Source organism: Schistocerca nitens, chromosome 11 (genome assembly GCF_023898315.1).
Source record: "Schistocerca nitens isolate TAMUIC-IGC-003100 chromosome 11, iqSchNite1.1, whole genome shotgun sequence".
NCBI lineage: Eukaryota > Metazoa > Arthropoda > Insecta > Orthoptera > Acrididae > Schistocerca > Schistocerca nitens.
The window spans coordinates 109484810-109499085 of NC_064624.1; positions in this window are offsets into that span (position 1 = coordinate 109484810).

Sequence of the window (14276 nt, forward strand, 5' to 3'; positions counted from 1 at the left end):
CTCCGCGTAGGTCTGCACGTCGCCAGTTCATAGAAAACGGAAAGCCTCGCTGATATAAAGTATCATTCGACAACCGAATAATTTGAATTTAACATTCTTTTTGGCCCAAAGTATAATATACTCTAACAGCTCGTGAATAACGTCGAGGCGTGCCAGAAAACCGGTATTACCTGATATCCAACTGTGCAGGTACGGGTCAAAAATGACCCACATCGTACTACTGGTATAATAGATAAATTTTTCGTACTTATAGGTGAGTGAGCTAGGGGGGATGAAATTTGGGTAAGTTGTACAACCCCATAAATGATAAAAAGTCACAGGAGCATTTGGTCGTGCGATGGTTATATAGGCGGGTAAGCTGGGTCAAAAATGACCCACATAGTAATCCTAGTACAAATATTGTTCTTCACAAGTCAGTACAACAATACGACATTCTTCCTGTGTCAAAAAAATGAGTCACGTGAATACCCACATATCCTTAACGACACCATTTGATCCAGCACATCTTAGATTCCACCTTAAATGAAGTGGACAAAGTCATGACGAAACTGTATTACTAATGGTTTGTGACAAAACGACGACAAATCAGCGTCGAGTACCTGTCGTGGATGGCCACGTACTCTGACACCTTGTTGCTTATTTAGGAAATAAAATCGCTGGGGGAGTAAGGAGCGAGGAAAAAGTAAGAATCAGAACAAAACCTAGAAAAAAGATGTTAGCCTCTAAAACTGACTGGTAACACACCAGAAAAATGCTTCCAAAAGCGTGTTTGTAGTGTTGCATCTTGTAAATGTGAGACCTGGACTCTATGATATAAGGAACTGAAAAACGGAATACTTTTGAAATGTGTTGTTAAAGGCACACCGTGAAAAGTCAAAGGGACTAATAAGATAAACAACGAAATCAATAAAATTATGCTGGCTAGAAGGGGTTTGTTGATTATCTGTTTAGGTGCAATATCAGAAAAGTACCAGAGGAAGTCCACGGTTGAAGTTCGAGAATCAAACTACGAGAGATGCCAGCTCCTACATCCACACAGAGGTGGCAAAATCATGGGATAGCGGTATGCACTTTCACATATGGCGGTAGTCCGGCATACACGAGGTATCAAACGACAGTTTATTGGCCGAGCTGTCTATTGTTTTTAGGTGATTCACATGAAAAGGTTTCCAGCTTGATTATAGCCACACGACGGGAATTAATAAACTTTGAACGCTGATTATAAGGAGGAGGTAGACAAATGGGACATTCAGTTTCGGAAATCATTAGACAATTCAACATTTCGAGATCCACAGCGTCAATACTATGCTGGGAGAACCTCTCACCACAAACAAGGCAGTGGCCGACGGCGTTCATTTAGAGGCCGAGAGCAGCGGCTTTTATCAGTGCTAAGAGGCGAGGAACACTTGGCGAAACAACCGCAAAAATCAATGTGAGACATACGATAAACGGATCTCTTAGGACAGTGCACCGAAATTACGTTAATGGGCTATGACAGCAGGTGACCAACGTGAGTGCATTTGCATAAAGCACGACTTCCCCTGTAGCCCCTCTCCTGTGCTCGTGATCACATTGGTTGGACCCTAGACGACTGGAAGACGGTGGTCTGATTGGATGAGTCCCGATTAAAGTTGGTAAGATCTGATTGTAGAGTTAGAGGATGGTGCAGACCCCGACGAAGTCAACAAGACATAGTGCAAGCTGGTGCTAGCTTCATACTGGTGTGGACTGTGTTTACATGGAGTGGACTGGGTCCTCTGGTCCCATTGAGCCGATCATTGATTGTAAATAGTAATGTTTGGCTGCGTGGAGACAATACACGATCGGGATGTAACTATGAGATAAGTATTTGTTCGCTAAGTATCAAAACATTTTATCACCACATGAAGCTACAACAATTCCAAAACTTTTCTGTGCCTAATGCAATTTATATATTTCCCCCCACTTTGCAAATTTGCCAATATCGTACATTCAACTTTATTTAGTTTACTTTACCAAAGAGGACGGTGTCTTCCGTAAGTACTGTCTGTTTTTCGCTATGACAAGTCTGGTAAAGGTAGTAATCAAAATGTTACAGCCCTGGAAAACTCCAAGTTTCTGGTGTAGAAGTAATGATCTTCAATATTTCAACATCGAGGCCTGCAGTACTTACTATATAGCTACTCCAATTCATGGTCAAAATTTTGTTCACATGATGATGAACAAGGCAAGAGATATGAAACATCGCCAGGGCCAAGGCTTGGTGGAACAGGTGGGAAGGAAACAGAAAAGGGCTAGACCCTCTCATCGATGTGGTGATTATCTGTGGATGTTAGGAGATTGCATTAAGGCCCCCTTAACGACTTAGATCCTACTGAAGTTGACAAACAAGATGACAAATACATGGGTAACTTCCGTGCAATTATAAAGCATGTTTCTGAGGACAGGCCTATGACTGTGCTGCATCTATGTGGGGGAATTCCTGTGGGGTTCATGCATTCATACATCAGAACTACCCTTTAGCTGTTTATTCTCACTGTGGAGCTCATAATTTCTGCAAAATCCATCTGTTTTTCATTATTGAGTATCCCAGTTGAAGCAAAATATATTGTCTTAGTTTCATTATTGTCCGTTGGAAAGGCAAATTAACTGTTTGTCACAATTTATAATTACAATCTGACTATACCTCCTCTGCGTTTCCGAACAAAATACAATTCTGTGGATTTGGCTCCACCTAAATCCCTGGAGCCGGAACTAAACTTTGAAATGACCACCACTCGGTGAGAGCTGTTTTCCAAATCAGAAGCCTACTTCTCGCCGCTACATTGTCGTCATCGATGGCGTATAGACAATAGCATGAATCGGCCAACTCTCGTCGATTGGAACTGTCCACAGTGATCCCTGGGTTTCCTTAAATAGTTATTCTCCAGGAAGAACCGTGCTGTCCCGTTCTAACTCGTGACCGGATACAGGCACGGTCTTGCGATAAGGCCAGCGACCTCTTACTTTTGCCTGTCGAGATATCTATTGGTCTGTAGTTCTTGGTGCGCCTTCTGAAAATCTTGCGTGGCTGCTATGGACTGCATGAGTGTTACATTCTGTGGCATATATGGTACAACCATAATTCATGTTACCACTGCCCGCCCTTCTCCCCCAAAAGTGAATCTAGGCCACAGCAGGCCCTGGAGGCCTCGACCGTGTTGGAGCACTCACCTTTCCGGGGGGGGGGGGGGACTGGATCCACGATCCACTACTATTCATATGGGATGAATGGGATGAGAGTGTGACGAATTGTGGCTGGCCACAGGAGGTCTTGTGTGGGGGAAATGGTAGATGGCGCAAAGAGAGTCGCATTACAGGCGTCTGGAGTGCAAGAAGGAGTTATGGCACCCATTAGTGGTTTGGATCCATGATGGGCCCATACTTCATGGATATGCCAGCAGCAACAGCCTCTTCGCAGCAACTGGAATTCAAACATTGCCTGCCCAATCAAATGGAGAATAAAGGGAGGGTGTCCACAGCTGCACTGGATCCTGCAAAGAAAACCTACACCATCTATTGATCCAAGAAGGTATGGGGCTGTTCTGATTCTAGGTTGACCATGTGGACTGATGAAATTAAATTGAACAGCAAGAATCAGAATTCTGCTGATGATAATTGGAGCCATTGTCAGTGACCAAGGCTTTGGGACGCCTTTAAGGGCGAACAACCATGAAACAATCTGGATCATCTTCACTGAGGTTGTGAATGGCATGAAAAACACGAAGCAGAACCAACTGCTCACATTCAAAATCAGACACCACACAGATCCAAGGAATGGGCCAGCAAAGTCCAAATGAAGACAGGACCAATGAGTCGCCATAGGAGGCCACGGAAAATACTGACAGGGGCACAGTTTCCTTGTTTTGACATGTGAGGCACTTTTTCACCATTCTCGCATTGTCTCCACACTCTTCCAGTGGATGTATTGCTAGGAGAGTCAAAATGACTTCCCAATGCTATAGGGTTCTGGGAATGAGGACCTGAGCGTGGCCCATCACGACCTTTATCAGCACAATGTGATGCAAGGATAAAGACTTTTGCTGCATGCTATAGAAGGCTTGGTGGTCTGGGTACACGAGACATTACTTTGTCAGCAGGCCATCTTTCTGTTGTATAATGCAAAAACCTCCTGGAGGACATGGCCTGTCACTGTGTGTTATCCCACAAGGCGTGCATCAATTTTGGAAGATAGGTCTTTGATGATGGCAGTCTCACTGTCCTCATGAAAACAGACTTCTGGATCCTCATGAAATTCTGGGTTCTGGCTGACATGAAATCGCGATGGAATATTGGCATTGGCAGGGGCGGCATTAGGGTGATATTGGATACCATAGGCATATCCTGAGAGAAACAGAGCGCACAGTGGCAAGTTGCTGAATACTTGAAGAGACGCATTAGAGGCTTATGATCTGTCATGATTGTGAAACGGCGGCTATAGATGTAGGCATGGAAGCGTTTGCTGCCAAAAATGATGACCAAAGCCTCCTTTTCTATGTGGTTCCTCTATCCAGCTGTAAGTGTCTTGGATACAAACGCAGTGGGTCGCTCCACGCCTTTCTCAATATGGGACAAAAGTGTGCCAGTCAGCATCGGCCACTAACACCAATGGTTTCGTTGGATTGTATGCCATGAGACAAGTAGGTCGAAGAGGGCCGTCTTCAGGTTTTGGAACACCTTATTACATTAAGATGGCCACTTCCAGGGAACTCTGTTACAGAGCGAGTGGTGCCAGAATCGCTGAAGCATGGGGCATAAATGGTCTATAGCAGTTTCACTGACTTAGACTTCGACTGGAATGCATCTATCGACGCCAGTAATTTTTGGATGGCAGGCACACAATGTGGTGTAAGCCATTTTCCTGATGTCCTGAAGATGTGTAGTAAATATTCGACCTGGTGGATGGAAAAAGAACATTTGCCAAGATTACAACGAAGGTAAGCTTCTGTGAATGGGGAGAAAAGCAACATCAGCTGTATACTTTCCAACAACCAGAAAATTGTCAAGGCAGCTCACGGTCCCTGTGACGTCCTTTAAGTGTTGCTCATCCTCCCCCCCCCCCACCCCATGAACCATCGACCTTGCTGTTGGTGGGGAGGCTTGCGTGCCTCAGCAATACTGATGGCCATACCGTAGGTGCAAACACAATGGAGGGGTATCTGTTGAGAGGCCAGATAAATGTGTGGTTCCTGAAGAGGGGCAGCAGCCTTTTCAGTACTTGCAGGGGCAACAGTCTGGATGACTGACTGATCTGGCCTTGTAACACTAACCAAAACGGCCTGCTGTGCTGGTACTGTGAACAGCTGAAAGCAATGGGAAACTACAGCTATAATTTCGCCCAAGGGCATGCAGCTTTACTGTATGGTTAACTGATGATGGCGTCCTCTTGGGTAAAATATTTCAGAGGTAAAATAGTCCCCCATTAGGATCTCCGAGCAGGGAGTACTCAAGAGGATGTCGTTATCAGAAGAACAAAAATTGGCGTTCTACAGATCGGAGTGCGGAATGTCAGATCCCTTAATTGGGGAGGTAGATTAGAGAATTTAAACAGGGAAATGGATACGTTAAAGTTAGATATAGTGGGAATTAGTGAAGTTCGGTGGCAGCAGGATCAAGACTTTTGGTCAGGTGAATTCAGGGTTATAAATACAAAATCAAAGAGGGGTAATGCAGGAGTAGGTTTAATAATGAATAAAAAAATAGGAGTGCAGGTAAGCTACTACAAACAGCGTAGTGAAAGCATTATTGTGGCCAAGATAGACATGCAGCCCATGCCTACTACAATAGTACAAGTTTATATGCCAACTAGCTCTGCAGATGATGGAGAAGTTTATGAAATGTATGATGAGATAAAAGAAATTATTCAGGTAGTGAAGGGAGATTAAAATTTAATAGTCACAGGTGACTGGAATTCGAGAAAAGGAAAAGGGATACATAGTAGGTGAATATGGATTGGAGATTAGAAATGAAAGAGGAAGCTGTCTGGTAGAATTTTGCACAGAGCATAACTTAATCATAGCTAACTCTTGGTTAAAGAATCATAAAAGAAGGTTATATACATGGAATAATCGTGGAGATAGTAGGAGGTATCAGATAGGTTATATAAAGGCAAGACAGAGATTTAGGAACCAGGTTTTTAATTGTAAGACATTTCCAGGAGCGGATATGGACTCTGACCACAATGTATGGGTTATAAGCTGTAGATTGAAACTGAAGAAACTGCAAAAAGGTGGGAATTTAACGAGATGGGACCTGGAAAAACCGGCTAAACCATTGTACAGAGCTTCAGGGACGGCATAAGGGAACAATTGACGGGAATGGGGGAAAGAAATACAGTAGAAGAACAATGGGCAGCTCTGAGGGACGAAGTAGTGAAGCAAGCAGAGAATCAAGTAGGTAAAAAGACGAGGGCTAGTAGAAATCCTTGGGTAACAGAAAACATATTGAATTTAACTGATGAAGGGAGAAAAAATAAAAATGCAGTAAATGAGGCAGGCAAAAAGGAATACAAACGTCACAAAAATGATATCGACAGGAAGTGCAAAATGGCTAAGCAGGGATGGCTAGAGGACAAATGTAAGGATGTAGAGGCTTACCTCAATAGGGGTAAGGTAGATACTGCCTATAGGAAAATTAAAGAGACCTTTGGAGAAAAGAGAGCCACTTGTATGAATATCAAGAGCTCAGATGGAAATCCAGTTCTAGGCAAAGAAGGGAAAGCAGAAAGGTGGAAGGAGTATATAGAGGGTCTATACAAGGGCGATGTACTTGAGGACAATATTATGGAAATGGAAGAGGATGTAGATGAAGATGAAATGAGAGGTACGATACTGCGTGAAGAGTTTGACAGAGCACTGAGAGACCTGAATCGAAACAAGGCCCTGGGAGTAGACAACATTCCATTAGAACTACTGACGGCCTTGGGAGAGCCAGTCCTTACAAAACTCTACCATCTGGTGAGCAAGATGTATGAGACAGGCGAAATACCCTCAGACTTCAAGAAGAATATAATAATTCCAATCCCAAAGAATATCAGTTTGGATTACATAGAAATGTTGGAACACGTGAAGCAATACTGACCTTACGACTTATCTTAGAAGAAAGGCAAACCTACGTTTCTAGCATTTGTGGACTTAGAGAAAGCTTTTGACAATGTTAAGTGGAATACTCTGCATCAAATTCTAAAGGTGTCAGGGGTAAAATACAGGGAGCGAAAGGCTATTTACAATTTGTACAGAAACCAGAAGGCAGTTATAAGAGTCTAGGGGCACAAAAGGGAAGCAGTTGTTGGGAAGGGTGTAAGACAGGTTTGTAGCCTCTTCGTGATGTTATTAAATCTGTATATTGAGCAAGCAGTAAAGGAAACAAAAGAATAGTTCGGAGTAGGTATTAAAATCCATGGAGAAGAAATAAAAACTTCGAGATTCACCGATGACATTGAAATTCTGTCAGCGACAGCAAAGCATTTGGAAGAGCAGTTGAACGGAATGGATAGTGTCTTGAAAGGAAGATATAAAATGAACAGCAACAAAAGCAAACGAGGATAATGGAATGTAGTCGAATTAAGTCGGGTGATGCTGAGGGAATTAGATTAGGATATGAGACGATTAAAGTAGTAAAGGAGTTTTGCCATTTGGTGAGCAAAATAACTGATGATGGTCGAAGTAGAGAGGATATGAAATGTAGACTGGCAATGGCAAGGAAAACGTTTGTGAAGAAGAGAAATTTGTTAACATCGAGTATTGATATGTATCAGGAAGTCGTTTCTGTAAGTGTTTGTAATGGAGTGTAGCCATGTATTGATGTGAAACATGGACGATAAATAGTTTGGACAAGAAGATAATAGAGGTTTTCGAAATGTAGTGCTACAGAAGAATGCTGAACATGGGTAGATCACATAACTAAGGAGGAAGTGTTGAATAGAATTGGGGAGAAGAGGAATTTGTGGCACAACTTGACAAGAAGAAAGGACCGGTTGGTAGGACATGTTCTGTGGCATCAGGGGATCACAAATTTTGCATTGGAGGGCAGTGTGGAGGGTAAAAATCGTAGAGGGAGACCAAGAGATGAATACACTAAGCAGATTCAGAAGGATGGAGGTTGCAGTAAGTACTGGGAGATGAAGAAGCTTGCACAGGGTAGAGTAGCATGGAGAGCTGCATCAAACCAGTCTCAGGACTGAAGACCACAACAACAACATAGTACCTCCAAAAAACTTATGTAACTTTGGCGATGCCAAACGGAAGCTATGTATATTGGAGCAATCCAAAAGGAGTGGCTATGATGGTTGTGATTACAGTCACCTGGGAGCCGTTACGCAGTTTGAGGTGGAGATAAGCATCATGTAGGTCATTTTTGGCAAATACCATAGACCCAGCGAGATGTAAAGAGTGTCCTGAAGCATGGGAGTGATATATCTGACGACTACAGATTGGGCATTCACAGTATCATGGAAGTCACGACAAATGCAGCCAGTGCCTGATGGTTTCTCCACAGTCAAGTTGGAAGAGCCCACAGGCTGTGTGTTACTGGGTTGAAGACGCTCTTGTCCGGAATGATGTTGCAAGTCCTGTTGACACTTATCCTGGTATGAAAACTCGACGCTACAGACCTTAAATAATTTTGGAACTGCAGTAAGAGATATATGTGACTGGAACCCCAGGATGCTCACTGGCAGAACACTGGTCCTAATTTAACCAAGATGTAGGTGGTGTAGGGAGAGGCCCAGGGCTTGGACTGCATCAGAGGTGGCGCAGAACTCAAGCCCCAAGGCATGGAATAAGTCTACGCTGGATAGATTAGAGACCTGAGGCTCCACAACCATCAGAATCCAAGCTGGAGTTACTGTGGCGCCACAGTAGCGTTTGCTATGGAAAAGTCCTCTAACAGATACGTCCTATAACAGAAATGGTGTTATTACTAAAACTACATAACTTTGTTGTAAAGGTATGGAAATGAAAATGCCGTGTGACTAGGGTCTCCCGTTGGGTAGACTTTTCGCCTGGTGTGCATGGAGGAGACTTAATGGCTTGTGTAGGCCAGTCGATTACTGTAGCTGATGACCCAGTGTCAGTCTGGAAGTTGACTGGTTTGCGTTACAACTTAGCTTGTATAGAAAGCAACTGAGTAAACTGCAAGACTATAGCCTGTACCAGTGTCGCTTCTGTAAAATATGGATGGGTAGAATATTCCTTGGTGTCGCCCAGTCACCAGTCCACAGACATAGAAGTGCAGGTGTGGCAAATTTCAGCTTTATGGGTACACTAACACCTAGTAACTCAATTCACCTTGTGGAAATGGCATTGAGGACTTTTCCAGACTTGGGCTACAACCAATGTTGCAAAGCTTCCAATATGGGTTAAGTGGCTAATACCAGAGTTGGGTCTTCGATAAAAGCTGCTTATGTGGCAGCCTGCTCAGAAGCTCGAATGATAGGAAGTCATGAGATGAGCAATGGATCTTTGAGGTTCAGAAGATTCTATTGGAAGTTTTCATGAGGAATGTGAGCTAAAATCTTGTCACAGATGAGAGCTGATGCACAAGGGATGCATTGTGGCACATGGGGAGCAGCATTCCTGAGAGAGACCCCGGACCCTAGCTTTTGGTTTAGGAATGTAGATTCTGACAGCTAAAGAACTTGCATTGAGCCGCAGCAATGTGTATCTGAGCATTGAAGTTTTATACGGCTTTCATGCGTTCATGGCTGGACTATGGGTGCATGGTTTATGCGAGGCCTTTTGATTTGATTTGACACTGTGCACCTTGAGGGGCTCCAGTTGGCCACCAGTCCCATACCCAGCCTATGTGCAGAGGCTGGGGGGAGGGGGGGGGGGCACCAGCAGCTCCACCTAGTGCATCAGGCATGGAAGTTCCTCACAGATCCAACTTCACCCACACACTATAACGTTGCTCATCCCCCTTATTTCCAACCATTTAAGAGCCACATGCCATTTGTGATCCACGTGCACCATGTACTGCCCCAAATCCAGGGTTTTAACTGCCTGCTGCCATGGTTACTGGAGAGACTCAGAGTGATTTTAGATTTGGGGCGCTACAAGGGAGATTACACTCCTGCTTCCGCTTTTAATGACATATTTTCTGACATTTTACCTGGGCACCACAACAATATAGCTGTTTTTATGCATGTATCGCTGGTTGCTCTTTTTTTTTTTTTTTACATATCTTGTCCTCAAGATCAGACTGCCTTAAGCGCTTACTGTCTTTTATGCAGAATTTTATGCGATCTTGCGGTCATTGGAGTAGGTGAGACGTTCTTCCAGTGATAAATTTCTTGTCTCATCCGATTTTCTAAGTTACCTTCACTCTGTGAAACGTTTGTACTCAGCAGGGAAGCTAGTCCCTCCTCCATCTACAACGACTGGGGATTTAGGTGTCTTTTTGCTGGGTACCAGGACACATCGGAATTGCGAGGAACGAAAGGACAGATCTGGCAGCCCAGAGGATTGTCTCGATTCTCAAGTATTACAGTGTGCCATCCTCCTGTATGCTATCGCCTCGATGTTGAGCTTAAGAGTCTTGCATCCGTGGTGAGTGGCTGGAGGAGACTTTGGTCCACAAAGAAAGCTCTGTTCTGGAGAACAGATGTAGCGTAGGTGCATAGGAAACACGGCAGAACCCAGACGACAAGTGCTGCATTCCACTTGGTAATGTATGCAAGAGTTAAGAAGAATCAGGATACTTGTATAGAATTCTTCGACCTAGGAAGAGCGTTCTACAGTGTGAAATGACTAGAAATACTCGGAAATTTGGGTATGCAATAATATGTATAGGAATACAAAAGAAGCTATAAGAACAGAAGACTATGAGAAAATGATGTGCTTAATGAGGGTGTAAGGTAGTGAAACGGTGTTTCTCCCCAACTGTCTAATCTGTACATTTAGGAAACCGTAATGAAAATAAAAGGGAAATGTAGGAGTTGGATTAACAGTCATGGTTATAAAGTGCCATGGGGAAGATTCGCTTAAAACATTACTGTCAGTGAAGATCAGGAAGAATTATAACGTCTGTTGTATGGAATGGGGAGTCAAATGAATGCAAATATGTACTTAGTGTGAACAAATGAAAGATTAACGTAATGAAGAATACCAGAAATGAGATAAGCGTTAAATTTAACGTCAAAGTCTGGGATCACAAAATAGATGAAGGAATTTTGCTTCCTTGAAAGCAAAATTACAGATGAAGGACAAAGTAAGGCGGATTTAAGAGGCAGACATGCAGAGGGAAAGGTGGCTGTCCTCCGTCGAAGGTGTCTACTACAACCAAACATAAGGAAACTATTTCTAATATTTTACGTCCTGGTATGAATTTTCAACATGGAACGTGAGGTAACCCGTTGTACTCTGAAGGTAAGAGGTTGGCACAGGGAGGAAGTCGCAACAGTGCATCAGACTAGGCAGACGGCAGATGACACACACTGACCAGGTACATGAGATGCTCAAATGTCACTGACATTAGACTTGCAGTGTATATCGTACAACTAACTCCCAATATTTTACATGAAAGTTATGAGTCACCTGTCTGTAACCACTGGGTAACTCAACCAAACCATCCTGCCTTCAGAAATAAGCATCACATGTTGTGGCAGTACATCATGTAAACAGCTGAAAACCTACTCTGGGGAAATAGATGGAATAAACAGATTTCACTTATGTTTTAATGCAACACTTCACCACAGTATTTGTCTTATCAAAATGAAATACACCATCATATGAACTCTTTAGAAAAAGGTGCCCTACACAAAATTCCAGGGAACTCTAATTGGATGTTACAAATGTGGAGAACCTCAAATTATTAAAATAATTAATTCATACAATTAAATGTATTGAATACTTTGCAATTAGGAATAAAAATAATTTGGCTTTCAGAGGAATATTCCTATCTTTGTATTTGTGTATACCTTAGAGCATTGAAACAGGCCGGCCGCGGTGGTCTAGCGGTTCTGGCGCTGCAGTCCGGAACCGCGGGACTGCTACGGTCGCAGGTTCGAATCCTGCCTCGGGCATGGGTGTGTGTGATGTCCTTAGGTTAGTTAGGTTTAAGTAGTTCTAAGTTCTAGGGGACTTATGACCTAAGATGTTGAGTCCCATAGTGCTCAGAGCCATTTGAACCATTGAAACAGAAATTCTTATTCTCTAAATATCTTGTTTGATTGGACTAAAGCCTTTGTGCTGTTCAGCCTGCTATTAGCAATTATAAAATCAGTAACTCATCAGTTAACTGGCTAAAACCTTGTCCCATCACAGGAAGTTTCTGTGGCATCAGAACAAGGTGTTACATTTTTGAATAGCCAAGCGTCCCCTTATGCTTCGAATTTCTGGTAACAATCTGCACACAGCAGGCGTTAATTAGGTGTGAAATTAAATTAATGCTTACAGACGACACCAACGTGGTTACTTAAAATTTATGATCTACAGACATCAATTACGTCCCATTCTCGAATGACATTTTGTTTACCATGTGGTTCCTTTGAAACAGTGTACATATCAGCTACATACTGCTACGAAAATGTAGACCTACTTGTAGTTACTTTCTGTAACGTATTGTTACAGAAAGTAAATAGCAATAATTTGATGGACATTCACTCAGATAGCAATCATAATAGAGAACATGACATATCTCACACTGTGAAGAGGAACATGGTTTATTATTGATTTATTAATGTTACTAACAAGAGAACGATAATGCTACTGGTATAGTTGCAGCATGTGCCATGTAACTGGCTCTTAAGCTCATATCTGTCTTCCTAAAATAACCATTATTTCCAAGAAAAGAGAAACTAGTATGTTGTTCAAAATAAATTGAAGGAGTAAGTGCTACAAGTTATATATATAGATGGGAACACTTAACACTCCTTCAAAATTTACTGTTTGTGCCCATGTGAAGGTTCTACGGAACTCTGTTCTACATGAAAGCAAATGTTCAGCTGAACCACAATGATGACATCCACCATTAATTTAAAAATTCTGCCACTGATGAAAGGACACGTTGGAAGCAAAGTACCATAATTTTGAACCCATACCTCAATGAATTTAAACAGATAAGAAACAGGGATATAACGTAGTCAGCACAAGTATTACAATTTCTGATGGGTACCTCCTTAGATGATTACCATTGTCAGATTCGTGTTTTTAATTGGTTATATAAATATTGTGAACGTAAGAAGGTTTTTCTGTAGTCAATATAAATTTATGCAAGGCGGTGTACAATGTACTACCGTAATCCTGGAAGACATGTCAAATACCTGTATACCACGACTACTTATGTGAAATAGATGCTGTTTAACTTCGTCTGTTCATGTGTTATATTGATCTAGACGGGACCAGTAAACATTTATGAAAGTAATTCAGAAAAAGGCTATGATTACCACTCTCAAGGTCTACCAACACGTATGTAACACATATGTAAACTGTATTCCAACTGATACAGACTATAAAAACAAAAGTAATAATATAGGAACTCAGTGATGTTAGAGATTTTACACATAATAATCAAATGACCCAAAACAGTTATTAAATAATCAAATAAGTCTAGCAATGAGATAAGTTTGCACTGCATGAATTTCTTGAACCATGAAAAGTTTCTGGAAGTAATGGAAAATAATGGCACTTACTCAAATTGTCAGTTCCAAAGTGGTAGACTGTGAGTTCAGGATCGAGAAACAAATATATAAAATACTTAATGAAAATATGGAATATGTTTTTCATTCCCTGCTAAAACTGGTTATTCATTATCATATACAGACTTACGTAAATTTATACAAGTAAAATCTTTACCTGTAATGACACAAAAATGCCGATGAACCAACTAACGCTTCTGCAGAACATGATGCAAGGACAATGCTGTCAGACCAAATAAACAACTGCTGGAGAATCTGTAAATTGATGAGTAAGTAAATCTCCACAATTTATTTACTTTCAACAAACTGGATAGAAAATCTAAATTAATATAATAACCTAATCTGGATTACGATGGTTAATGGGGAAACCACACTAGGAGGTTCGAAAAATCCAGTTTTTATTGTATAAATCGTTAAGCTAACTATCCAAGAATGTCAAAATTTCAAAGCGAAATTCGCATTCGTACAGAAAGAAATTCTTCCGATATAAGATTTATCAGGGGATGAATTACTGGAGAAATGTGTAGGTGGCCACACACAAAATGCTAATGAAACTTTTAATTCCACTATTTGGTGATTAGCTCGCAAACACTTGCACTCCGGACTAAAAGTGGTTGATTTG